General features: G+C 38.0%; 1 non-coding gene across 1 annotated transcript; it reads left to right on the forward strand.

The window, feature by feature from the left end:
* The first annotated feature begins 10,530 nt into the window (after nucleotides 1–10,530).
* Nucleotides 10,531–10,637, forward strand: LOC141593428 (small nucleolar RNA R71). The gene has a single exon (XR_012521511.1). It is a non-coding gene; the product is annotated as a small nucleolar RNA R71 (small nucleolar RNA).
* The last annotated feature ends 16,154 nt before the right edge of the window (nucleotides 10,638–26,791 follow it).

Here is a 26,791-nt window from a genome sequence, read left to right on the forward strand (position 1 = left end):
TCGAAGAGGACACACAAACTGTTCCAGTTTGCAAGTCGGTTTTGTGGAGGGTTTTTGAGAGGCAATTAGGGTTTGTTTCTGGAGTTTAAAGTTTGTGAGTGATGGTTGTATGTATGTAGAACTTAGAGGAATGAATGTATGGTGAAGGGGTGGTATTTATAAGGAGTTAAAGTAGGGCAAAAGGGAGGAGAGGCAGACGGGCTCGGCTGAGCATAGCAGCTGTCCAGCAGCTTTTGGGGGGTTTTCTAGGGTTCGTATGGGGGGTTTTCTTCGTGGTTAAGGTAAGGTAATATGGGTAGGATATTAGGGTATGGGTTAGGGTTAATGGGTACGGGTTTTGGTGGTATTTGGAGCGGGTTTTGGACTCGGGTTTGGGCTGCAAAACAGGGGGGCTGCTTTGTGTATGCGGGCTGTTGGGGGTGATTTGGGGCATGGTTTGGGCCGTGGTTATGGGGTTCGAACTGGGGTTGGATGGGTAGAGGCTTAGGTTGGTTAGTATACTCGAGATTCGTGCCAACTCGTAAAGAAAACGGGCTCAAAAACGGAGCTATAATCGAGCTTTAAAACACATGTTTAAAACGAGTTTTCTTCGATTTTTAAATCGACTTTTCAAAACAATTAACACATTAAAATAAATGATTTTTTAAATCAAATATACTCATAAAATGATTTTTCAAATCAAATATTTATTTTATTTTCAATAAAATAAACTCAAGAAAATAAATTCAAAACAAAATAAAATAAATTGAAATCACCTTAAAAAAGGCTTTAATTTAAATATCATTTAAATTAATAAAATGAATTCACTTAAAAAAACATTAATTTAAATATCATTTAAATTAATAAAATACTTCATCGACGACGCCCATTCTACATCGTAAAACGAGCTCCAAATAATGACAATGACAACTAAAGAATACATGTGTCCTATCATCATCGGGTGTTTGTCGGGTTCTCTATAAATTCCAATATCGACGGATACGGGTATCTACAATAACTTATTAAAATCACAATTCAATACTTAAATAAAATTTAGGCTCAAGTTAATTATCCTAACACTCTTAGGTCTCAAAAATTAGTCATCACTCAATTTTTGACAATAATTCAACTTGATTTAATTTTATGCTCATATTTGACCTTAAAATCATAACATTTATGAAATAAATCCAAATTAAATTTCAAAATTTCAAAATTTGAATTTTATATTTTTGAACATTCTGGAATATATCCATGACACTCATAATGTCAAAAATCATGGTTAAATTTTTCGAATTTATTTCGAGAAAAATATAGTTGCAATTTATCGGTTTTATCAAATAAAACATCTAAAGTATACAAAAAATAATCCAATCAATTTTAAAACTTTAGATCTGATAAGTGGGATAATAATGCAACCTAAAATAATTTTCTCATGCCATGTAATTCGTTTTAGCTATTTATGCTAAAATAGTCACTATTTATGCCATATTTACACTAAAAATTCATAAATCATGCAAAATGATTCAAGTTCATCTCAAATTTTACACACAGTGGGTAAAACATGCATGTGACAACATATTAAAATTTCATGGCCTGTTTCAAAGTTTAACTATATTTAACCATTTTACCTCCATTTAATCCTTTTTTATCTCATAAAAATCATAAATCATGCAATATTAATCACATTAATACGAAATTTTACATACAATAAGTAAAAATATGAATATGAGGTCATATAAAAATTTAAAGGTCACAAACTTAGTTTAACTATTTTTAGCATTTTAATTCCCATTTTAGTTATAAAAATGTAATAAAATAACTAAAAATCATTAAAAAGAGCATTAAAATACCATAAATCATAAAAATGACCTAAAAATATTTTAGGACCAGAATATACAACATGTATCATGATTTCGTGACTTAATCTAATAAATCACAAATTTTTAGTTTTAATTGAGTTACTAATAACTCGAAAAAACTATAAATCGATTATGCATGCAACATCCTATGCTCTGATACCAATTGTTAGGTTCATTAACCTATTATTAGACTCTTCTAATAGTGAACTAATTAACATATTAATGTGAGTTCATTAGATCTAGTGCATGCATAACTAAATAAGTGATTAAATGAGAAAAACAATGTCCCTTACATTGTTAAATGGCTCGAAAATAAGGGCACAAATAAGATCACCTTCCTTATTTATTCTTGAGCTTAAATGTAATGGATGATCCTCCAAAATTCCAATGCAGAGATCCTCCTCTTGATTGAACCCAAAACAAATCCCTTAAACTAATATATTAATTAACTAGATTAATATAGTAGTATCCTTAAAATAATTCTAATATTACTCTTATTACTACACTAGTAATCCTTTATTGTTATTAGAATTTTTGGATGAACAATCTAATGTTTTCTAAAACAAGTTTTAGAGAGAGTTGTGAGAGAAGGAGATAATAAGACTGATGAATGCATGTAAAAATGAATGAATGAAAAAACAAGAGCAAAAGATGCTCTTATGGGGTAGTGAGGCCGGATGGAGTGAGGGATCAAGGCCAATGTATGGTCCTTCTCTTTTTACTTTTGTTCTTCTCCAAATGCTAGGTGTAAGACTAGGTCATGTAGGGTTATTATTTTATTTTCTATACAATATAAACAAATACAGACAAACCCATTTTTAGCTAGCAAAAACCGGTGCACCTCATAAAATGGACTTCCATTTTATTTTGTCAATTTGTCAGTTGTCACACAATATGTCACATGTAGAATGTAACAAGTTATTAATTAATTTAATGCATATTTATCAAATAAATATCATTTTGTACATTAATTAAATTTCATATAACAAATTGACTAGTGATTTTTGATCACATAAATAAAATGGGTCCTATAATTATAATTCACAACATATTGTAATTATAATTAATCATTCATTCTTATCTCAATTGTTTCACAAACAATAATCAATTTTAGTAATAAAATATTTCAATTACTAAAATAAATCTTATTTAATCAAATTACAATAAGATATAAATATTCTCTCTCACAATTGAATTGTTCAAATTAAGGAATTTGATTAACTTGTATCGTCATACAATTAATCAATTTGTCTATTAAGGGAATTGTCCTATTGGTGTGACCTTAAGGGATCAACTGATCACCACTGTTAAACGACAGTAATGTCAAACTCTAGTTACCCAATCATTACTGATTAATGTTGATCAGTTAACTATATAAATGAATCATCCCTTACGTATTCTTAATTTGAGATTTAAACATGTGATCCCACTATTGTTGAGGACAAATACTCCAACAAACCATAGACCGGGTCCTAAAGAACTCTCATTATGACTAGGTCGTCCAACTAACACATGCTTAGTCTAATTCGATTCCGTGCCTCTCGACTTATAGAATGAATTAACAAATTTAATCGTTTAATATGACCACTAAACAAAGATTAATCGTGACGATGCAAAAATGTGATAGAAATAAATAGACAATATTATATCAACCTAATTTAACATTTACATATTTTAATTATGCATGGGTTCCCTAATCTCTAGACAAAAGGGTACTACTCACTCATATTAGAAATAAAACTAACAATGTATGATATAGTAAACATGTTGAGTATGAATTAAGATATTGATTAATATTAATATGAAACTAATAACTAAAAATAAAGCAAATGATGAAATGATTAACTAAATAACTTGTAATAGAAATAACAAAAGCAATAACGAAATGTATAATTAGAATTACCGAAATGTGGAACTTGTATTAAGAACTTGCAAAGGAAGAATAAATAAGAACCAAATGCTTGAAATAAACAAGAACCAAATGTTTAACAATAATGAAACTAATATGAAAACTATGAGAGAATTTTTTGTGCTTCAGCTAAGGAAGAGTAAAATTGTGTAAGAGAAGGTATGACAAGGTATCCTCCAATGACGGATTAAGGCCCTTATTTATAGTGAATTAATGGCAAAACGTAAGAAACCAAGAGTATGGAAACCTCGATCGGGGACAGGCCACCCCGATCAGGGCCGAGTGAATCCGACTATTTTTCATCAATTCTTGATTAAATGCCCCAAGGGATCCAATGTATGCGATAAATGCCATCTTTAAGCCTCCGGTTTATGCTTCATAACACCACTTAAGTGCATCCAAAGAGCATCCTAAACATGATATTTTTCCACATGAATTTGGACTTCTCATTGGGCTCTTTGTATGATCATTTGCATTATCAATCCATGCTTCATACTTTCTTGTTTGGGCTTTGAAACACACTCTTCCATGGTCATGTTTGGTCTTTGTTAGCTTCGTGAACTTGTATGCTTGCCATTTGACAGAAAAAGCTACTAAAAGCTTAATTTCCTACAAAATACGATGAAACAAGCAAATACAACTAGAACACGGAATTAGCTCACATAATCACTAATATTAGTGAAATAATCATATAAACTTTAGCTAAAATAGGGGTAAAAGCATATATAAAATGGACTTATCAAACTCCTCCAAGCTAAACTCTTGCTTGTCCCTAAGTAAGAAACCATATCCCATCAATTGCAATATCCTAAAACAAGTTAAGCATAATGATTTAAAACCCGAGATAACATGGGCATAAGGAATAATGCAAACACACGGATGAGATTTACATGACGGATAGCATGAAAGACTTTGAACGAACCTTTAAGCTGCACTCAAACTCATTTGTATGTGAAAGGACATTTTGTGTGAAAATACTCACCTATCCTCGACTCAGGAGAATGTGCCCGCAATCGAATATGGTAAATAATTCAAAACCACAAGTCAAAATATTCAAATGCATGCATGACAAAGAAGCCATATGGGTAAGAAGAAGGTAATTGGAAATGGGTAGAAAGGGGAACAAATGATTATTGGTAAGTGGAGCTAAGTCAAGCTAACAACTAACCAAAGTGTGCATAGATGCTCAATTCAAATCCCAAACCCAAACCAATTGATAAAACTTGAGCCAATATTAGTGAATCGACTTCTTTTGCAATACAAAACATAAGTGAACTTCCCAATTTCTTTTGAGTAATAACATGGAAGTCACTAAACATAATTTCCTCTTCTTTTCTTTTCTTTTCTTTTCTCATGCTTCTCTTTTTCTTTCATTTTTTTTTCATTTCATTTTTCATTCTAATCTTTCTTTCTTTTATTTTTCCATCATTTTTTTTCATTTTTTTCCCCTTTTCTTCCATGATTTTTCACCAAGCTCACATTGATAATATATAATAAGAACATCCCAAATGAACACCCAAACACACATGAAACGGTTACTAGCTCAACAAGGTAGGCATGTTTATATGTAGCTAGTATGATGTGTTAAAATGATGTGGTAAAGGGCTAGAAATGGGCAACAAAACAATGTGAATGGCTCCATGCTTACAAGATATGAATGCAATGCTTAATAATAGATTAAATAAGAACCATACTTATGCGTTATTGATATAACGCACATCATAAGGAGATCTACTCTCACCTAAGTGAAACCGGGTATAGATGTACCGGTTCAAGGAGGTTCTACCTTACCATTTTTTAGCTTGCCAATAGTGAAGATCAAGCCTATTCGGTTCATTTTTCATCTCCCACCAACTATGTCAAGACATCCCCATGTAGCAATTATCCATCAAATAAGAATAAATCATTAGCTATAAGCTATCATTAGGATAAGAAGAAGGCATAAAACACATTTTTATGACAAAAGTAGGCTATAAGCAAGCAAAACAACACAATTTTCTCAAAATTTTCAGAGTTTTCTAAATGCAAACTATACTACAATGCAAATGCAACCCCCCCAAGCTAAACATAACTTTGTCCTGAATGTGCCAACATGTAAATCACCCAACTAAGCCATAAAAATGGCTCAAAGCACATAAACAAGAAGGACAAGGGGTCATATTTAATGGGTTGCGAGAAATTAAATTAAGGTGCAAAGTAAAGAACACTTACTAGACTAGCTAGACTCCCCCCAAGCTAGTATGTATACGGGGGACTCTTCCATTCATTATTCATTCAAGAAAAGGGCCAAAAGTTGAAGCCCTTCCTACCTTTCTTCTTACCACTACTACTTCCGGATGCATCATCTTGGTGACCACTTCCACTTGGTTCATCATTTTGGAGAAGAGTGACATATTCACCAATGTTTTGTCCACTTCCAAGTCTATCTCCATAGCTACAACAACCACCATATCCACCACCATATCCTCCATTGAATGCCTCAACTCCATAGTCCGAACCACAAATATCCGGACCGGGAGCATAAGTAGTATAAGTACCTGCATCATGGTTAGACGAAGAAGGAAATCCACTCGGGGGATAGTTATAAAATGATGGGCGTAGTCCCTCGAGTCGGATTACCCCTTGTCTAGCAAAATGATCATAAATTGGATGCAATGCATGTCTTTTATCATCATGAATGGTATTAATATTAAGACTAAGGTCACGCATCCTGTCCATCATGTCTATGCTAGAGGTGGAATGACGTGCTTGAGAGGGTTGACCTCTTACACGACGCTCAATGGTGGAGGGTGTCTCATCCCTAAGAGGCAAGTGATAAGAGAGGCGTGTAAAGGGGGCATTGCCACTATGGGTTTTGGTATGGACTAAGGCCTTTAGTTCACTTTTTTCATCCGGTAGTCTAATAGAATCATTACTACCAATTTTCCAAACCATGTGTGGATGAGAATTTCTAAACCAATTACAAGATAGCAAGTATTCATAGTCAAGTCCATCCCCCTTTTCCCTAGCATCCAAAGGTCTCAAGTCGGTGGTCTCTTTGTTAAAACGACATAAATGATGTGCAATTCTAGTAACCAACCCACCCATGATAATAGAACTATTTTTAGCTTTACATTGCTTGGTCAAGTGGTTTGCAAAGTTGTAGGGGATATTGATCCCCCACTTTTCATCACCATTCACATTTAAAAAGGCACTGAAAATTTCAACCTCAATACTCCTCACTGAGTGAGGTTCATTTCTCCCAAAGAAACTCCACCCTATAAACCTTTGCCAAATACGTATTTTGGGGTAGTGTATAAATTGGTGAGGGACATGATCCCAACCAGCAAATGGGTAGTGAGAAATGGATTCCCAAGTTAATTTTGGGTTGTAATATTCGGGTGAGTAAACATACAAGCCTTCATGTTTCAATTGAAAAATATCGGCAAATTCCGCTAAATCCAATCGATAATCATTGTTAAACAACCGGAAAGTTACAAAAGGAATAAAACCTTGCCTTTTTTATTTGTGAAACTCGAAAGAACTCAAGAACTCAAGGGTGAGTTCGGGAAAAGGTTTTATAATTCATATTGTAACAAGCTTTCATATCAAGGTTCTTAAATAAAGTCTTAACATTTTTCTCAATTCCAATGTTCTTTAAAGAAGCTTGATTGATAAACTTAGTGGCTTTCATACCTTTGGCGTGTAAGATGACCCAATTATCCCATTGTTTCTTACTATTGAAGATGGCTCGGGAAAAGGTGGGAACATGCCACTCCAGTGTATCTTGCATTTGTACATCCTTCGTATCCCGGGAGGACTCCACATCACCTCTCCTTCTCTTTGTAGCACCTTGGGTATGAGCTTTTCTAGGTGCCATTTTCTGAAATTTTAAGACAAAAATTCATCTTAACGCAAACAAAGATCCATCCAAGCAAGTATAATAGAACAAATTAGTGAACTAATTCATCCTATAAACATCAATAGAGCATAATATAATCAATTTCTAGTACAAATAAGCACAAAATCAAGTACCTACAATTTGAATTAGGGTTTGATAAACTTGATTAAATTGATAATATAAGCAATTTCTAGTACAAATAAGCACAAAATCAAGTTCCTACAATTTGAGTTAGGGTTTGATAAACTTGATTAAATTGATTAAAATGGATGAAATCAATGAGAAATGACAGGAATACTTACTTGGTGATGATAAATGGTGAACAAATATTGAAAAATGATTGAAGAAAGTAGTGTTTTGTTGTGATTTAAGGTGAAGAAATGTGAAGAAATGAGAGTAGGAAGATAGAGGATACCGTTCGGGTTTTGATGAATATGATAGAATGATTTCTATCCTTACCCATATGCCAAATAATCCCGAAAAAAGAAAAGCACACGACTCCGATTGGAACCTGGGAACCCCGATCGGGGTTGACCAGTTCCACGTTGATTTATTCGCTTCCTCCGTATTTCTTTAATTCCGTCCCGTTTTTGAAAGTCACGTCCCCGAATGAGGTTTCATCCATGGGGAAGCGTGAATTTCCTCTTTGAGCTTCTTTTTCTTCATTTTCACCTACAAATCACGAAAATAAACACCGTTATGTCTAATAATTTATTCCTAATTCTACGAAAAACATTAAATTGCGATAAATTAAAAAAAAAAGCAAATAAAAGCTTGGGTTGCCTCCCAAGAAGTGCTGGTTTAACGTCCCGCACGACGTAGGAAGCTCATTTGATCAAGTTTTGTCCTTGAGCTCGCCACCTTCTGAGCTTTCTTTCATAGCTCATTTCACGTTCCGTATCCATTTAAAATTCATCCAAGAAAACTCCCTTTTCCTTTTGGCACTCTTAGCGTTAGTGTCCTTAGAATCGTCACCTACAAAAAAAAATCAACACCAATAACTTCCTCCAACGGATCCACCAGTAAGGATCGAAGTGTAGTAGAGGCATTAAGAGAGTCCATAGTGCTAAATAAATAACAAGACTCTTGTAACATTGAGCTTCTAATGGTGTTGTTCTTGCTAAAGGTAACCCGGTCATCACCCACCTCCAAAGTCAACTTCCCATTTTTTACATCGATTAACGCACCCGCGGTGTGTAAAAATGGCTTACCCAATATAATAGGGGATTGTAAGTCCTCGACCATATCAAGTATGAGGAATTCAACGGGTATGAAAAACTTGCCAACTTTGACAGACACATCTTCTAAGGCACCTAAAGGTCGGTTTTAAAAAACGGTCCGCCATTTGCAAAGTGATATTAGTGTATTTTAAAGCACCCATGTTAAGTTTTTCACAAATGGTATAGGGCATGACGCTTACACTAGCACCTAGGTCAGAAAGGGCCTTATCAATGGTATATGTGCTTATAGTGCAAGGAATATAATAACTACCAGAAGTTTCAGGGGAGACTTATTTTGTAAGAGTGCACTACACTCTTCGGTGAAAGCAATGGTCTAAACCTCTTTGAAGGATTGCTTCTTTGAGAGGATTTCCTTCATAAACTTTGAGTAGGAAGGGACTTGGATAAACAATTCAATAAATGGGACGGTAACTTGTAAATTCATAACAACTTCCAAGAACTTACCAAACTTACTCTCTTCCTTGTACTTTGTTAGACGGTGGGAAAACGGCACTTGAGTTTTAACAACTTCACTTGGAGGAGCATCCTCTACATCTTTCTCTTTCTCAACCTTAATAGGAGCATCTACCTTCTTTGAAGTGGCATCACCCTCCTTAGCATTAGGAGAGACCTCTTTCTCAACAAGCACCTCGTCACTTTTTTTGGTATCAAGCTTACTCTTTCTCTTATGCATTAATAAGCGGTGAGAAAATGGCACAAGAACCTTAATAGGAGGCTCTTCACTAGCCTTCTTTTGAGCATCTCCCCCAAGCTTGGACTTTTTAATAAGCACTTCATCATCCGAAGTCATGGATGGCCCATCATAGCTTGTGCCACTTCTCAAAGAAATAGCATTAACGGTCTCATGTGGTTGCGCACCTTGGGGTGGTAGTTGGCCGGTCTTCCTTGAAGAGCTAAATGCGGCTAATTGAACCATTTGATTTTCTAGCATCTTGATAGAGGTAGTGTGGTATTGATCACTCTTTTGTATTTGGGCCAACATTTTCGTTTGAGTCTTAGCCATTTGCATTACCAAGTCCTCCTGTTTACCCTCCTTGGTCATTTTGTTGGGCATTTTGAGGTGGTGAACCTTGTGGTTGTTGGAAGTTTTGTTGCGGTGGTCTTTGTTGTTGGTTTTGAAAACTCGGCGGATTAATAAACCTTTGTTGTTGAGGGATGAAGTTATTTTGTGGTTGGGGCACAAAATTTTGTTGGGGTTGAGGGTTAAGCACATTGTTGCTTTTGTAAGATTAGTTCGGCTGAAATTTTGTGTTTGGGTTGTATGTATTTGATAATGTACCAAGTGGATAAGAACTTTGTCTAAAAGCTTGATACGTACATACCTCCCCCATAGTATCTTGGCATAGAGCGGTGCAATGACCCGCATCTCCACAACCTTCACAAACAACAATTTGGCTAGTAGAGGACAAGATATTGAGTTGAATTGCATTTTGAGCCTCCAACTTTTCTTGGAGCAATAAGATTTCAGCTTTCAAAATGGTAGTGTCGGAAGCTTCCTCTTTACCTTTGACGGGTGTACTCCGAGAGTTGACATATTGGGCGTCATGAATCGCCATGGATTTAATTGTGGCATGAGCAATATCCATGTTGGCGGAATCAAGAATTCTTCGGGACTCGGCACAACATCCATTGTAGAATGTTATAGCTAGGAACCAAGAATCCAACCCATGATGTGGGCATTGCCTTTGCAACTCCTTGTACCTCTCCCAAGCTTCATATAAGCTCTCAAGAGCTTGTTGATCGAATCCAGTGATTTGGCTCCTCAAAGTTTGAGTTTTTTTCCGTGGAAAAAACTTTTGATAGAAAGCAAGAGCCAACATTTCCCAATTTGTGATTCCCATGGCGGTGCGATCAAGGCTATTGATCCATAACTTTGCCATGTACTTCAAAGAGAGAGGGAAAAGTATTTCCCTAATTTGGGCTTGAGTGATACTCGTTTGCCGAATCATGGAGCAATAGTCACATAACTTTTGCACATACAAATTATGATCCTCCAAAGGACTTCCCCCAAATTGCTTCCTCTCCAAAAGGCTAATAAAAGACGGTTTGATCTCGAATTCTGGGGCGGTAATTTGAGTAGTAGTAATACCGGCTGGAAGCATAGCCGCGGTGGGCTTGGAATGATTGGAAAGTTTCACCATCTTTTTAGTTGGAGATGGTGGTGGTGGTGGAGATGATGAACTAGAAACCTTATCTTCTTCAAAAGCTTTACGATCGTCTAAGTAAGACTTTGTTGCAGTTTCAACTTGCACGGGAGAAGCGGCTTCTTTAACTTCTTTTAAAAAATGTCGTTTTCTACGCAAAGTTTTCTCGGGCTCAGAATCCGGTGAAAGCAAATCTCCAGTACGAGACAACAATCTCAAGGAGTTTGTAAGTAACTGTCTCAAGGAACAAGTGTTTCTCAAGACAAAAGAAAACAAGATAGAAATCGACAAATCTAAACGCAATAAAACCTTGCTCCCCGGCAACTACACCAAAATTTTATAGGTATTGAATTGTAAATTTATGATGATTTTGTGATTAATGTAAACAATTTATCAACTAAAATGATGAACAATAAGAGTAAATAATGTTGTGATATTATTGATCAAAAGCTTAATTTACAACTATACACAGTATGCTATTTGTATACAAGTGTAAAATATCTACATTTGAGAAAAATATCTGTAACAAACTTGTGTAACTGACTGGTGACAGTCTGTAACTCTAATAGACTATCCCTGCACCGTTAGTGCTGATGTGGAGGAGCTATCCATAAGCTTCTAGGTAATGAGCTGAAGAGCAGACGCTTCATGGTGAATACTAGGACTGATGTTCTGTTTTGATCAGTGTGGCCTTACATCCAGTAGCGGATTATCAGTGGTATGAATGTACTAGTGGCAACACCCCCCCTTCAAGTTGGAGTCAGGTGGAGCTTACACAAGACCCAACTTGGCAATAAGATAATGATGCTGCTGTTCCCCAAGAGCCTTGGTCAATACATCAGCTAATCTGTTGAGATGTGGAAAAATAGGAAGTTTTGATTAGTCCTGATGTGATGTGCTCTCTGATGTAATGACAGTCCAATTTGCCGTGCTTGGTTCTTTCATGAAAGACGGGGTTCTCTGCAATGTACTGTGCAGCCTTGTTATCACAATACAATGTAATAAGTGTAGGAAGAATGATGTGTACATCCTTCAACAGTTCATTAATCCATAAAATTTCACTTGTTGTCTGACTTATACTCTTGTATTCCAACTCAGCAGATGATTTACTGACTGTAGCCTTGTAGATACCTCATTTCTACACCTTTCGCCAACCACCCAGTGATGATTGGGCCGCATGTTTGGTACACGAAATGATTTATAACAGTCCGTAATTTTATCATTAGGTGATAGCTCAAACACTTGTGTTTAACGTTGGTCATTTTCTACGCGCCAATACGGTCGTTTTGACAGTAATTAGAGTTCATTTAGAGTCCGGGTAAAAAACCGCTTCATTTTCTAAGAAACCGTTTAAAATGCCGAGTCGGAAATGTCCAGATTTTTATTCCATAATTAAATTTTATATCTTTTGGTAAAATATCTTCCATATATCATATTTTATGGAATAAGGAAGTAGGGATCTACCGCAATTCCATAATAGAAACGCGGAAATCTTTCTTCCGCGGGAGAAAACCTCTGGGGAAATGATGCAGCAGGTGCTGCGCCTCTTGGAAGGACCGCAGCAGCTTCTGCGCCTATTCTCCAGCCCGTTTTGCCAGTTTACGGAATATTTCAGTGATTTCTTTCCAAAGTTTGTGTCATTCCAAAACTCTTCACATTTTTTTTTGGTATAAATAGAGACCTTTGGTCTCCATATTTTTCATGCGAGTGTCCGCCCTTCTCTTCTCTCTTTCCATTCTAGACCTTGCTCTAAGCTTTCGACGCCTACGTTCTTGATCAATCGACCAGGTAAGCTCAGATCATTCTGAGTACCAGTCACGTTGCATGACCGACCAATTTGACCACTACACATCAATCAATTAATCTAAAATCCTCCAACGAGGGCACTTTCTACATACATTCGAGTCGAACAATAACTAAACATTAACTTAGTCAATCTCGTTTCGTCCAACATGTAACTCTGAGGTTGTAAATCCCATCTTTTTATTATATTTTATTTTTGTACCAATTAATGTAAGGTTTACGTCAAAAGTATATTTAAAACCGACTTAAAAAACCCTTTTATAAAACTGTTTTTTACGAAACAGCGGATATCAGACATCGAGAAGAAACGCAACAGCAGCTGCGCCTCTTCAAAAAGTCGCAGCATCTCTTGCGCCTCTTCCAGAGGCTGCCTCTGGTCATGCTCATCTTCTTCTTCCTCGAGTTTCCTTTGTTTCATTCTTTTCTTTTCTTTTTCTTATTTTCTTTCATTCCTTAGCATATAAACCATAATTTAATAACTCCTTTTCAATTATAACGTTTTATTTCGACTTAAATCCCTTGTAATTCAATGTTTGCGGGTTTTCGTCATTTAATCAAACCCGGATTGTAGAAGCTCGATTCGTTCATATCAGGTTTCAAGGATTCGTCTTTTGTACATAATTTCTTTATTCGATTTCAGTTTATCAAAGTTCTATTCAAATTCTTTTCAAGTTCGCTCCTTTGTAATTCTGACACCGTAAATAAGTCCAATTCGTTCCAACTCCTTTTAGTTCGTTTTAATCCGTTTTGATCGCTTTTATGACGATGCCAGATGTAATTAATCCGCTAAATCACTTCCACTTGAGTTTAATGTCAGTAATTAATCATAAATACACCAACGAACATTAACAGACCGCGGTTCTGACTTCACAACCAGAGCTCAACTCAACAACAGACGCAGGAATAGCCGCGCCTCTTCCAAGGGACGCAGCAGATGCTGCGCCTGTTCTGAGATGATTTCCGTCCCTGAACTTTCGTTCTCGCTTTGACGTAGTCTTTAATTACGTGTTTAATTAACTAATAATCGTTATATCGCCTTTAATCTGACCTATTTTATTACATTAATTTCTAACCCTTTTATTTTCCTTTCTTTTCATCTTCAAAATTCCGTCTTGAGTGTACTTTTGACTTAAATCAATTAAACCATTGTAATTCGTTGTAATTTCAATTATCTTTATTTATTTATCGTATTTGTTTAAGTATAACTTATTTACTTGTATTCACATGTAATCAATTCTAAATCCCAATTCGCCATTATTAATTGCCTAAATTATTTGTTCACGGACATAATATAATTCACATGCTAGGGTTAATCTGTGGATGTTGCATTGCATGCATATAATCGACGACATATCAAATATGAATAATTTCTCTAATCATTAGTAGAGGCCGCTATCGAGGCGGGCGGGATTAGGTTTTCGAATAAGGAACTTCCTAATACGTACCCTCACCCCTTACTCCAGATCTCTGTGAACATCCATGTTCATTGGCATCCACGAGAGTCATTCTAGACATAGAATGCTAAGGGTAACGAGTTCTTAGTGTTCATGTCACTACTTTGTGTCTTGACATGACACGAGGTATTCGAACGGTTCCAATTTTCCATAAAAATTGGTGGCGACTCCACAAATGCAGGCTTATTCAACCTTTCACCGGTTTCAATGCCTCAAAAATCGGTAACGGCCCATGACGTGCTTTGGCTATCCAAAGTTCCGTGGGAGAAGTGCCGCCGCCTTAAACACACAACGCGTGGGTGCATGCGGCGCGGGTGGCCCATGTCCACAGTTTGGCGACTCCGCTGGGGATGATACACTTTCGTGTTACCAAGGTGAAACTTGAACGAGGTTAGGGAATAGTTTATACGAGACAATTGTCGGTTTTCATTACTCGACCTTCTTAGGTCGTTTTATTCGGGCTTCCTAGGCTTAACCCAACCCATTCGACCATTCGTCCCGTTTGGGCGGTCCAAATTCTTATCTGGGCCTAAAGATAGATAGCGATTGATGTCAACCATACCGTGGTACATACTCTTGTTTGTATCAAGGGCTTTCACTACTCGAGGAAATGGACTAGGAACCGACCTTACTCTTGTTTGGCACGGAGCTCTCCACAGACCAGGGTTTGATTGCTTGGTATGACAACCCACCTTTTAAGCCAAAACCCTTTAAATGCACTCAGTATACTGTTATAATGCCTGTGTGAATGTTTGTATCATATACGTGATCACCATTTTGTAAAAAAACCATGACGAATTTTTTGTAAAATAAAATTCTTTTCAAAATATAAATATTTTCAAAAATGGCCTTAAATAGCACAAAATGAGTCGAAACTCTGTCCAAATGTCCAGTATAAATTCGGGCCTCAAAACCCATTTTAAAACCTCACTTCGAGTCAGCACTCCTAACTCTACAGTACGGTTGCCTAGGATAAACATTTTAAAATTTGTCATTTTCAAACCTCACTTGACACAGTGGCACACTCCCACTTCACGAGTCAAGTCTTTTTTGAGTAAGTGTGCTAACATGGCCGATCGTGTTTTGATTCGTCGTCGATCTTTTATCCCCAGTTTCCAAGATGCCTAGAATTAGTCACGCAAGCGTCAATGGACAATCCGAAAATGGTAATGATCTAATCCTAGCTGCGCTCGTCCGTCTCCAAACGAGCCAAGACCAAGCTTATACTCGCCTCAATGCTATTGAAGGCCGGATTATCGCTGTAGAAACTAGAATTCCTCCTGCAGAGAACGATATTCCTGACATGGTCGTGCATGATAACCTTCCACCATTTATTGGCAATCAGAAGTCAACCTTCCACCAGGTCCTAGTGAAGCTGAAAAGCGACTCCAATACTTGGAGGAGCACCTAATGTACCTTAAGGGAGATGACATCTACAGGAAGAATAATTGTAAGTATGAGGCGGTAAATGCTCAATTGCCAACCAACTTCAACATGACTGACATTCCAAAGTTCAAGGGGCATGAAAACCCTTTGAACCACATTCGTGCCTTCAAAGATTACATGTCTATCAAAAGCGTTAAACCAGAGATGATTTTAAGGATCTTTCCTTCATCTCTCGATACTATTCCTAAGCAATTGTTCTACTCTTTGAAACACAAGAAAATTGCTACCTGGGACGATGCCGCAATTGAGTTCACTAAACAATACGCGGATAATGCCGAAATCCAAGTCAATATGCGCACTCTAGATGTTCTTACCCAAAATGAGAAAGAAGGCTTCACCGACTTCCTAAGTAGGTGGAGAAAGACTAGCAGACAACTTGTTGAACGCCCAGACGAAGCCACTCTTGTGGAAAAGTTCGTGGATAATTTGAGACCTTTTTATGCAAACCATTTGAGGTACCAAAACATAAAGTCTTTGAACGACTTGACTGTGCTAGGAACGAGAATTGAAGACGATATCCGTAAAGGGCTCTTGTCCAAAACGGTAGGTCGCGGATATCAGGGTTCATCGAGTCGTTATTATGGCTCCACTAGCAAGACCGATGAAGTCAACCTTGTCGAATCATCTGCTAAGAAAAATAACCGACAGAGGAAATTTACCTATGTTGGTGAATCATATTCCACTGCTCTGAAAAGGTTGATAAAACAAGGTAAGCTCCAACCCATAAGACCTACACCTGACCTAGAGAGGAAATCCAAATTCTGGGATGAGAATGCATACTGCGAATATCATAGAGGCAAGGGACACGATATAGAGAAATGCTTCAAATTAAAACATGTCATTCAGGACAAGATTTAAGATGGTCGCCTACCCATACCTTCCGCAAGAAAGCCTAACAATACTCAGAATCCTCTTGGAATTATGACTATCAGAGAGGAAGAATCCACCTTGGATTGTTCACACCTCATTTCTCCAATTGAGGATGAGATTCATGCACTAGATGAAGGGACTTATTCTACCATCTCCCCTACCATTGCTGATTTTATCGTATGGGCAAAGAGTGTGAGTAGCCAAGTTTCAAAACTGGAAGCTGTAGTGGCATCTCTACACCTGAGGGAAATGTGCCACTGGCTCCAATTTTATCCCAAGAGTCCAAAATGCAAGAGGTAATCGTTGTAGTTGACAATCTAGTCGAGCAAATAATCAGTCTAGAAGCTGAAATCATAAGGTTGAGATAGCTCAGTATCGTCAATGGAATATGGGCGGATGATGATGAAGATGAATACCTCACAGAACACTATCTAGTCAAGGTTAGTGAGGACATAGTCAAAGCTAGCGAAGATCAAGATATATACCACCTTACTCGTTCAGGAGGTCCACATCAAAATGTCTCTCAAAATGGTCCTTTTGCTAATGGTCCAGTTACAAACACCAATGTCATCACCCCAAATGATGGCGAAGATACATCTTGACCCCATATTAAAGCAACTGCAGAAGACAAAGGCTGTTCTTTCAATCTGGTAATTAGTGCGAGTTCATTTCCCCATCGCCAAGCTTTACTGCAAGCATTGGTTAAATTGAACATAGCGCACAATTCTACCCCTGATGACGTAGTCAACCTAGTCTTCCAAGACTCAGTTAAACTAAGTAACCCAGTTACTTTTTCAGATGAGGATTTGCCTCCTTTCAATGCCAGCCATAACCTCGCTCTATACATTACTGTCACATGCTTAAAGAAGAACGTTCCAATGAATTTGGTGGATGATGGCTCCGCAGTCAACGTCATACCACTGAAGACAACATACAAGTTGGGCATGAAAGAATCGGATTGGACTCCTACCAACCAAGGTGTTCGAGCATATGATGGAACACGACGTAAAGTGGTAGGGCTAATTAACATCACTATAGCCACAAGACCGATCGAGCGAAAGGTTAATTTTCAGATAGTGGACATCGAGGCATCCTTCAATATACTTCTAGGAAGGCCTTGGATTCACGCTTCCAAAGCGAGAACATCCACCTTGCACCAGAAGATCAAAATTTCTCTAGATGGCAAAGTACTGACGATCACTTCGTCACCTATCAAGGCTGTGATAGAGAAAATGTCAAGCAATCAAGTAGTCACAGACCCAGTATACGAGCTTAGGGATTTCAGAGCATAAATCTTATAGAGAGTGAACTGGCACCTCTATACTTCAACCCATACTCCAATTTGGTGGTCAACCACATACTCAAGTCCTAGGGATACTTCCCAGGAACGCCATTAAATCCCATCAAGAAGAATACCATTACACCTTACAAAGAAGGAAACTCTTAAAAGATACCATTAGGTTTGGGATACAAGCCCACGAAAGCAGAAGCCTTAAAAATGCTTACTCAGTTCCAAAACCGTAAAGACAAAGGAATCTAGATGCGATCCTATTTCCCTACCCTAAATGGATACTTCATCAGGGAGCGGAATCAAGAATACTTTCATGGGTTTCCCGAACCTTGGCGCTATAAGGGGACACCACTAGCTGGAATCAAGGTCTTCCATGATTGCTACTTCATCCCTTCGGAAACGTTTCCTACCGTCAAAACTCGTCAAACACCTTGTTTAGACGAACAAGCCGATAGCCTTCTGGAGAAGACCGATTTGTCAGAGCAGCGTAGGATGAGATCATTACCATGATACTTCAAGATGACCATTTCAACCCAACAACGCTAATTACCGACACGAGCTCGAATCAGCAGAAAGGATGGAGAAATTCTATCAAGCCGACCAACATTCAAGGAAAGCTCTTCAAGGTCACTACTGGAGAAGGAGAGATGTTCATAGGAGAACCCGAAGACAATGAATTCGAGTCAGAGTCGGAGTCGGAGTCGGAGTCGGAATCAGAGTATGAGTCTAGAGAATTCGCTAGAGAGTCTTCTTCTGTCGTCACTCCCCATCCCATTGTTTCTCCTAGCATAACGTCACATAGTCACAACAGCTTGGGAAATGTCCCAGCAGCTGTCCCTTTACCGCCACTGACTACTGAAGAGATGGCTTCTTTGTTTCAGCTTTTTTCAAAATTTAATATGAATAAATGATATTTTCCTTACTCCTTGTGTTTTTCTGAATGCAATTCTATTTACGATGATAATGAGGATGATCCTAACCCAGACTCTGTCGAATTACCTACCTATATAATTAAAGAGATACTACAAGAAGGGGAAGGGGCACCAGTTATAAAGAACACCTAACCCATCAACGTAGCAACCGAACTAGAACCTCAAGAACTTAGGATAGGGACGATGATACCGTCGGGTACCAAAAATAAATACCTAAGTACAACTAACAGAAGCTAGCAGTAAGTAGGGTCGATATCCACAGGGAGATGGGAAAATGTCAGCTTTAACTAAGTCCGTAAAGGTAACCAATTTCTGGGGGTTAGAATCGTTTGTTCTAATCTAATGAGATTAAGAAAGAGAGGTAAGACAAAGGAATAAAGATTAAGCAAACAGAGAGAGAATAGCTAAGACAGTCGGTTCACCATGATTATTCAGTCAAGCAATCTAGGTCTCAGGTCAATGTAAATACGGTGTATGGGGCAGTGAATATCTCCTTCCGGTCTCAAATCGCCCTAAAGCACAAATAGCTTAGCTTCCGCCCTCACTACGTGCCCTAATGTTCGCTACAAGTCTCACCCTTTCCAATCTTCCGATCTAGGTCAAGGTTTACTGCGATTTGATGACTAATTGCGTCGACTTAATTTGACAGAAACAATTAGATGTAGCGATTAACCACATAAACTACACAAGCATTAAACCTAATAATTCTATTTACAATTCCTTCATAATCATGGATTCCCTAAATCTTAGCAAGAGAAATTAGTTATGCATTATTATTGAATTAACAACAATCATACATAAACAAGAGAAATTAAACATCGTAATAATGCAACGAAGAGATGGAAATAAAGCAATGGTAAACAAAGAAAGAGAAGAAATAAAGAACAATAAAGGAATTAGGATTAAGAAATAAAAGAGAGCAGTGATACCGATTACAAGAATCAAATCCGAGCAACAGTCTAGAGTAAGAGAGTGTAGAGAGTAGAGAGGAAGAGAGGAGTATCGTAGTCTAAGGAATGATCCCCCAGAAGTAACACACGTCCTACTTAACCTAATACAAATCCTAATTACAAAGCCCACTCGAAAAAAAGGCAAAAAACACGATTACAGGATGAAACCTCTTGATCGAGTGGAATTAAACCACTCGATCGAGGACATGATCAGCAATTCCTCTCGATCAAACAGAATTGGGGTTCGATCGAGAACTTCTTATCAGACATCTCGATCGTGTATGAAAACAACTCGATCGAGTGAATCTTCAAAGGATAAAGCATTCGATCGACTGAAAAGTGATCGATCGAGCTATATTAGCACGTAAGACGCCTTGACACCTTCCGAAATCAGCTCATGCGTCTTCAAAGTGATAGATTCCAAGCTCCGATTTCTTATTTCCCACAAATGCATGCAAATGAGACAAGTTTAGGCTCGATTAATCTTCTTTCTGGTCCGTACCTGCAATTTACACAAGACAAATCAAAGTAGACTATTCGGGGGTATTTATAGCTAGATGCTATATAAATAGTACAGAAATGCGTGTAAAAATGAGGTAAAAACCTGATATAAAATACACACATCAAATCTCCCCAAACCAAACCTTTGCTTATCCCTAAGAAAACTATGAATGCAACTAAAAACAGATAGTGGAACGGGACCAACTCATCAGCTACAAATCATCCACCCAAAACCAGTTTAATACAGCAACTAACAAGGTTGCAAGTGATAAGTGGAAACGAGTTAAATCAATGTCTCAAACTTACTGAACCGTCGACCTTGCAAGACTTATAAATATCAGACTCTCACGGATCGCTCATCACTCAAATTAAGCACAAGGCGAGTATATAAGTGAAAGATAGGAAGAAATAAAGACACTCACCTAACTCGACCTACAAGAACATGCATGCAGTTTAACATGAATAGAATCTCTATGACCATATATATGCATTCCAACCAAACTAATGACCAAGACACATGCCGAGGACTTACATTTGGGTAAGTGAGGTAATGGGTAAGAAGGGGCTAAAATGAATTTGGAAATGTGGAGTTAATAGCCAGGCTAGCAACAACGAATCCAAATTTTGAAACTACATCCCAACTTTATACTCAATATATATTTATACAAAACAGTGCAAATTGGATGCACTCAACCCACAATACACCATAAATTTGTCAACTCCCCATAAGATGTAAATAAGACATGGGAGTAAAAATCATCTATGCAACTTTTCATTTTTCCGCATATGATTTTTTCTTTCTTTTTCATATTTCTTTTTCCAATTCTTTTCTATTGCTTCTTTTTCTTTTCACAGCATTTTTCACAATTTTTTCTTTTCATTCCCTTTAACTCTTCTACTGACTTCTAAAATAAGAGATGTAACCAAACTGCAATAAAATTTCCCAAAAAGCTACTCATTACTAGCTTGGCTAGGGTAGGCAAAATTATAGATTGTAGCTAACAGGACAAAAAGGCAATTTGGCTTTGTGAGGCCCATGGGTAGAATGAAATAAAGGGATCTGCCTCTCCTAACATGTGTCACCTTCCACAGACCAAATGCATACATGTATTAAGAAGACTGAATTCATGCTTATGTAAATTGAGGTTACATGCCTTATAGAGAGAACTACTCACATCCTACATGAAACCGGTCATGAATGTCACCAGTTTATAAAACTCTAACCTCAGAATGTAATGTAGCTTGCCAATACGTGAGTCAAGTCTATTCGTTCAGATAAGAGAGAAACAAAAACTCGTAGATTATGCTTATTACCATGCCAACAAAATGTTAAGAATATGCAGGGCAAGGGTAAGGACTCAAAGTAGCGTCAAAGTTCAAACGTTCCGACTCAAAATAAACGTGAATTTTTTTGAATTATATGTGATTTTCTGAATTAAACACAATGATGCATGCGGAAATGAATAAACGTGCAAACGAAAATGCAAGAAAACATGCAGACATAGATATGGATGCATACCTCCCCAAACCAAACCATATAATGCCCTCATTGTACCAAAAATAGGGAAAGAAATGCAAACTAAGGAGAAAAGGATAGCGGGAGTCGTAAAACTTACATGACGGCATAAAGGGGGACCTCCCCAAACCGATCATGAACATGGGAGGTCATGGGTAAGCACATAGTAGCTCAAAGGTCGAAAAACAGCAGCTAGACCATGATTCTACTCGCTCGAACAAATCAGAATGGTTCGATCGAGAGGATTGGGTGTCAAAAGAACTCGATCGAGAGGATATGTTACTCGATCGAGAGAATGGAATTTGCAGCATTTCGATCGAGGACAGCAGATGCTCGATCGAGTGAATTTCTTAGCAAAAGTGCTCGATCGAGTAGAAAAACCACTCGATCGAGCTACCTCACCTGCAAAACGCATATAAGAAGTGTAGGAATTGCGAGAGACGCATAGTTCGGCGTTCAAAGTTCAACACAAAGCTAAAAGAAAGGAAAAAAGTTTAACTAAAGTACAACAAAATAGTCTGGGTTGCCTCCTGGAAAGCGCAGGTTTAAGAGGTCCCGCACGACCTTTCTGGCTTCAATTAACTGGCGCATCAAGCTCGTCGAAATACAAGACTTCAACACAGTTGTCTGCATCACTTGCTTCGTGGTAATGCTTCACATATTGCCCATTGACCTTGAACCTATTTCCCTCAGGACCTTCTAGCCCAACAGACCCAAATTTAGCGATAACTGTCACTGTATAAAGGCCACTCCACCTGGACTTCAGCTTACCAGGAAATAATTGCAGTCGGGCGTTAAACAGCAACACCTTCTGCCCGACATGAAATTCTCGAGGTAAGATCCTTTTGTCGTGCCATCTCTTTGTCTTTTCCTTGTAGATGCGTGTGCTATCATAGGCATTAAGCCTAAACTCCTCCATTTCATCTAGCTGCAATAGACGGTTCTGACCACACAACTTAGGATCAAAGTTAAGTTAACGAATTTCCCACCAAGCTTTACATTCTAATTCGACAGGTAAATGACATGACTTCCCATAAACTAACCGATAAGGTGATGCACCAATCGGCGTCTTAAAGGCAGTCCTATAAGCCCATAATGTGTCTTCTAGTTTAAGACTCCGGTCCTTCCGTGATTTAGATACTACTTTAGATAAGATCTCATTTATCTCGCGATTAGAGACCTCGACCTGACCACTAGTTTGGGGATGATACCCCAAACCACGCCGGTGTTGAACACCAACCTTAGACAAAATGGAAGTTAATTTCTTCTCTTTAAAGTGCATTCCCCCATCACTAATGACGACCTAGGGACGCCAAATCGGGGAAATATAATCTTTTTAAACATCTTAATCACGGTCTTGGCATCACTATGGGGTGAAGCAAATGCCTCCACCCACTTAGACACATAATCAACAGCTACTAAGATACACATGTTACCTTTACTAGATGGGAATGGTCCTTGGAAATCGATGCACCAGACATCGAAAACCTTAACCTCTAAGATACCATTTTGTGGCATCTCGTGTCTCTTTGAAATGTTCCCTGATCGTTGGCAGGCATAACAAGCTGAAACAAAAGCCTTAGCATCAGCAAAAAAAGAAGGCCAATAGAAACTAGACTGAAGTACCTTAGCCACGGTGCGCGATGGACCGTGGTGACCACCATAAGAGGATGAGTGACAGCCTTCCAAGATCATATTGGTCTCCCACTGCGGAATACACTGTCTGTAAAGACCGTCTGCACATTCCTTAAACAAATAAGGATCATCCCAGAAGTACTGCTTAGCGTTATACAGAAAACGCTTCCTCTGCTGATGAAAAAGGCCAGGCGGCAGTGTGCCACTGACAACGTAATTAGCTAGATATGCATACCAAGGATCTTGGTAAACAATAGAAGACAAAACAGCAAACAAAGAATCATCAGGAAAAGAATCATCAATAGGTAAAGAATCTTCTCTCTCTTGCCGTGACAGTCTAGATAGATGATCAGCTACAACGTTCTCAGCACCTTTCTTATATTTAATCTGTAAATCAAACTCCTAAAGAAGGAGTATCCATCTCAATAGCCGTGGTTTAGCTTCCTTCTTAGCAAGAAGGTGTCTCAGCGCTGCATGGTCAGTAAAAACAGTAACTTCTGACCCTATCAGATAAGAACAAAATTTTTCTAAAGCATAAACCACAACCAACAGCTCTTTCTCTGTAGTGGTGTACTTCACTTGAGCCTCATCCAGAGTTCGGCTCGCATAGTAAATTGCATTCAAAGCTTTGTCTTTCCTTTGGCCTAACACCGCTCCTAGTGCAGAGTCACTAGCGTCACACATAATCTCAAACGGCAAATCCCAGTCGGGAGGCTGTATAATCGTCGCCGAAATCAAAGCCTGCTTTAACCTGTTAAAAGCAGAAAGGCACTCATCAGTAAATACAAACGGGGCGTCCTTAAGCAGCAACTGTTTAAGTGGTTTAGCAATTTTTTAAAAATCCTTGATAAACCGGCGATAAAAGCCAGCATGACCAAGGAAGCTCCTCACTCCTTTAACATTAACATGAGGAGGTAATTGCTGAATCACTTCCACTTTTGCTTTGTCAACTTCTATTCCCCTGTCAAAAACTAAGTGCCCTAAGACAACTCCCTCGTTGACCATGAAATGGCACTTCTCCCAGTTAAGCACAAGATTTACCTCAATGCAGCGCTGCAACACTTTATCAATGTTAGACAGACAATTAGAAAAATCACTTCCATAGACACTGAGGTCGTCCATAAAAACTTCCATAATAGACTCAATGTACTTTGAAAATATCCCCATCATGCACCTTTGAAATGTGTCAGGGGCATTACACAAACCAAAAGGCATCCTACGATAAGCAAAAATGCCCTGAGGACAAGTAAAAGTAGTCTTAGCCTGATCGTCTGGATGAATAGGGATCTGAAAGAACCCTGAATATCCGTCCAGATGGTCGGACTAAATCTTTTCGGTAACTTGTCGTTTAGGAGCACCTAGACCAAAAAACAATTTATAGCTTCACAAACAACTCTACAATTAGTAAAGAGGCAAGTAAAGGTCGGATCCCAAGGGACGGGAATTGAGATGAGATTTCTATTGAAACTAGTGGTGTCTTAGGGGTGTCACAATTTGGGTTGATGTAGAAGGTCACTAAACTAAATAGCAATGAAAATAAACAAGCAAGATGAACTAAAAGGGTTGTAAACAATTGATAAAAAGCACTAGGGTATCATGGGGTCATAGGGGATTCATGGGAATTGATCATACAAACATGTTCTCAAATTATAAGCAAGCAATTATTGTTGTGATGGATTGAGTTGGGTTATATCTTACAATCCTAGGAAAGTTTGGGTCCCGGAGCCGAATCGATTAGATTATACAACACCTACAAGTTGACTTAGTCTTCCCTACTCAACAACAAGCATGGTCTAATGAGACTCGAGTTGGTTTATGTCTTAGAAGTCTCATTGAAAAGATAGGTGATGGGTAAAAAATGCAAGGATTCATAGGCTCGCATTTCATCAAACATAACATGTGCATGAGTTGAGATCAAAACAAGCAAGCAAATAAACCATGAAAGCATATTAATTTAAGCATGAATCATTCCCCATGTTGGTTTCCCCTAATTACCCATTAACCCTAGCTAGGTCACTACTCACTCATTATCATGTTGATCATGCTAGGAAGGTTGTCAATCATACCAACAAAATGAAACATGATGAATAAATGAAAGTAATTAACAATAATTAAAAAGGGATTAAGAGATTTATACCTACTAATGATTCCAATAATAAAGCAAAGAATAAAAGAAGTACTTGATGCTTGATTGAGAGGTTGTCAATCTCCCAATAATAACCCAAATAATCTTCAATTGCCCAAAATAAAGGATGAACAAAAGAGAGATTAAGGAAATAAAACTTGTATTAAAACTTGATTAATTGTTGATTACAAAACTAAAGAGAGATTTGATTGATATTAACTACTCTAAGAATTGATAAGAAGAACATGCTCTTCCAATTAGACTAATGGGGTATTTATAGTGGAAATTAGGTGGATGCATTAGAGTTAACAAAGGGCTTAAATGACGATTAAGTCCCTACTTAAGGAAACGCCGGTATTTTCTGAAGGATGGGCATCTTTCTTGAAGCTTGAAGAAACGAATTTGCGCTGTCTTGGAATCCGTGCGTCTTAGCCTCGGGATGGGCGGATTCGTGAGTCTCTGCCCGGGCGTCTTTGGAAGAAGACGGGCGTCTTCTGATAGCTGCTGCCCGAGCGTCTTTGATGGAAGACGCACGGATTATGGTGCTGGGGACGGGCGTCTTCTTGACAATCCGCACGGATTGCTGCTCAGCCTTGTTTCTTCTTCTTTTCTTCCCTTTTCTTCATAAAATCCTTGGGGATTTCCTTGGGGATGCAAGGATCTTTCCTCATCATTGCCCAACTACTATAATATGTACAAAGGCCTTCTAATCTTGTCTCTCCTTGATGCTTGGTCATTGAATTTAATCAATTTAGTCTCATTTTGCCATGAAAATGCAAGGTTTGCACTCCTTTCCTACCAAGGACACAAAACCTCAAAGAATATGCAAAACAAAGAACTAAAGACAATAAATGACCCAAATATGCACTAAAAAGCATTGGAACAAGGCTAATTCGGGTACTAAATATGCTCTAATTATGGTCACATCAAATATCCCCAAACCGAACCTTTGCTCGTCCCGAGTAAAGAGGTGACAAAGACTAGGACCATTATTTAAACTAACCTAATAACATAGCCGACATGCGACAATTAGCGGGTCTCACTCCGCCCCTTCAACTCACAACAAGACAACCATGAGGTAGGATGCCTTCTTGCAAGGCAAGGTGGGTCTTGCCAAAATGGCGACACATCCAAACATTAAGCACACAAAAATCAAATAATGGATGCATCTACAAAAGGAATAGCCACTTCCTCATCAAGTGGCGAAGTCAACTAAAAGAGAACAAATTTAAGAGCATATATTACGTCACAAATAC

The sequence above is a fragment of the Silene latifolia genome, chromosome 7 (assembly GCF_048544455.1).
Source record: "Silene latifolia isolate original U9 population chromosome 7, ASM4854445v1, whole genome shotgun sequence".
NCBI lineage: Eukaryota > Viridiplantae > Streptophyta > Magnoliopsida > Caryophyllales > Caryophyllaceae > Silene > Silene latifolia.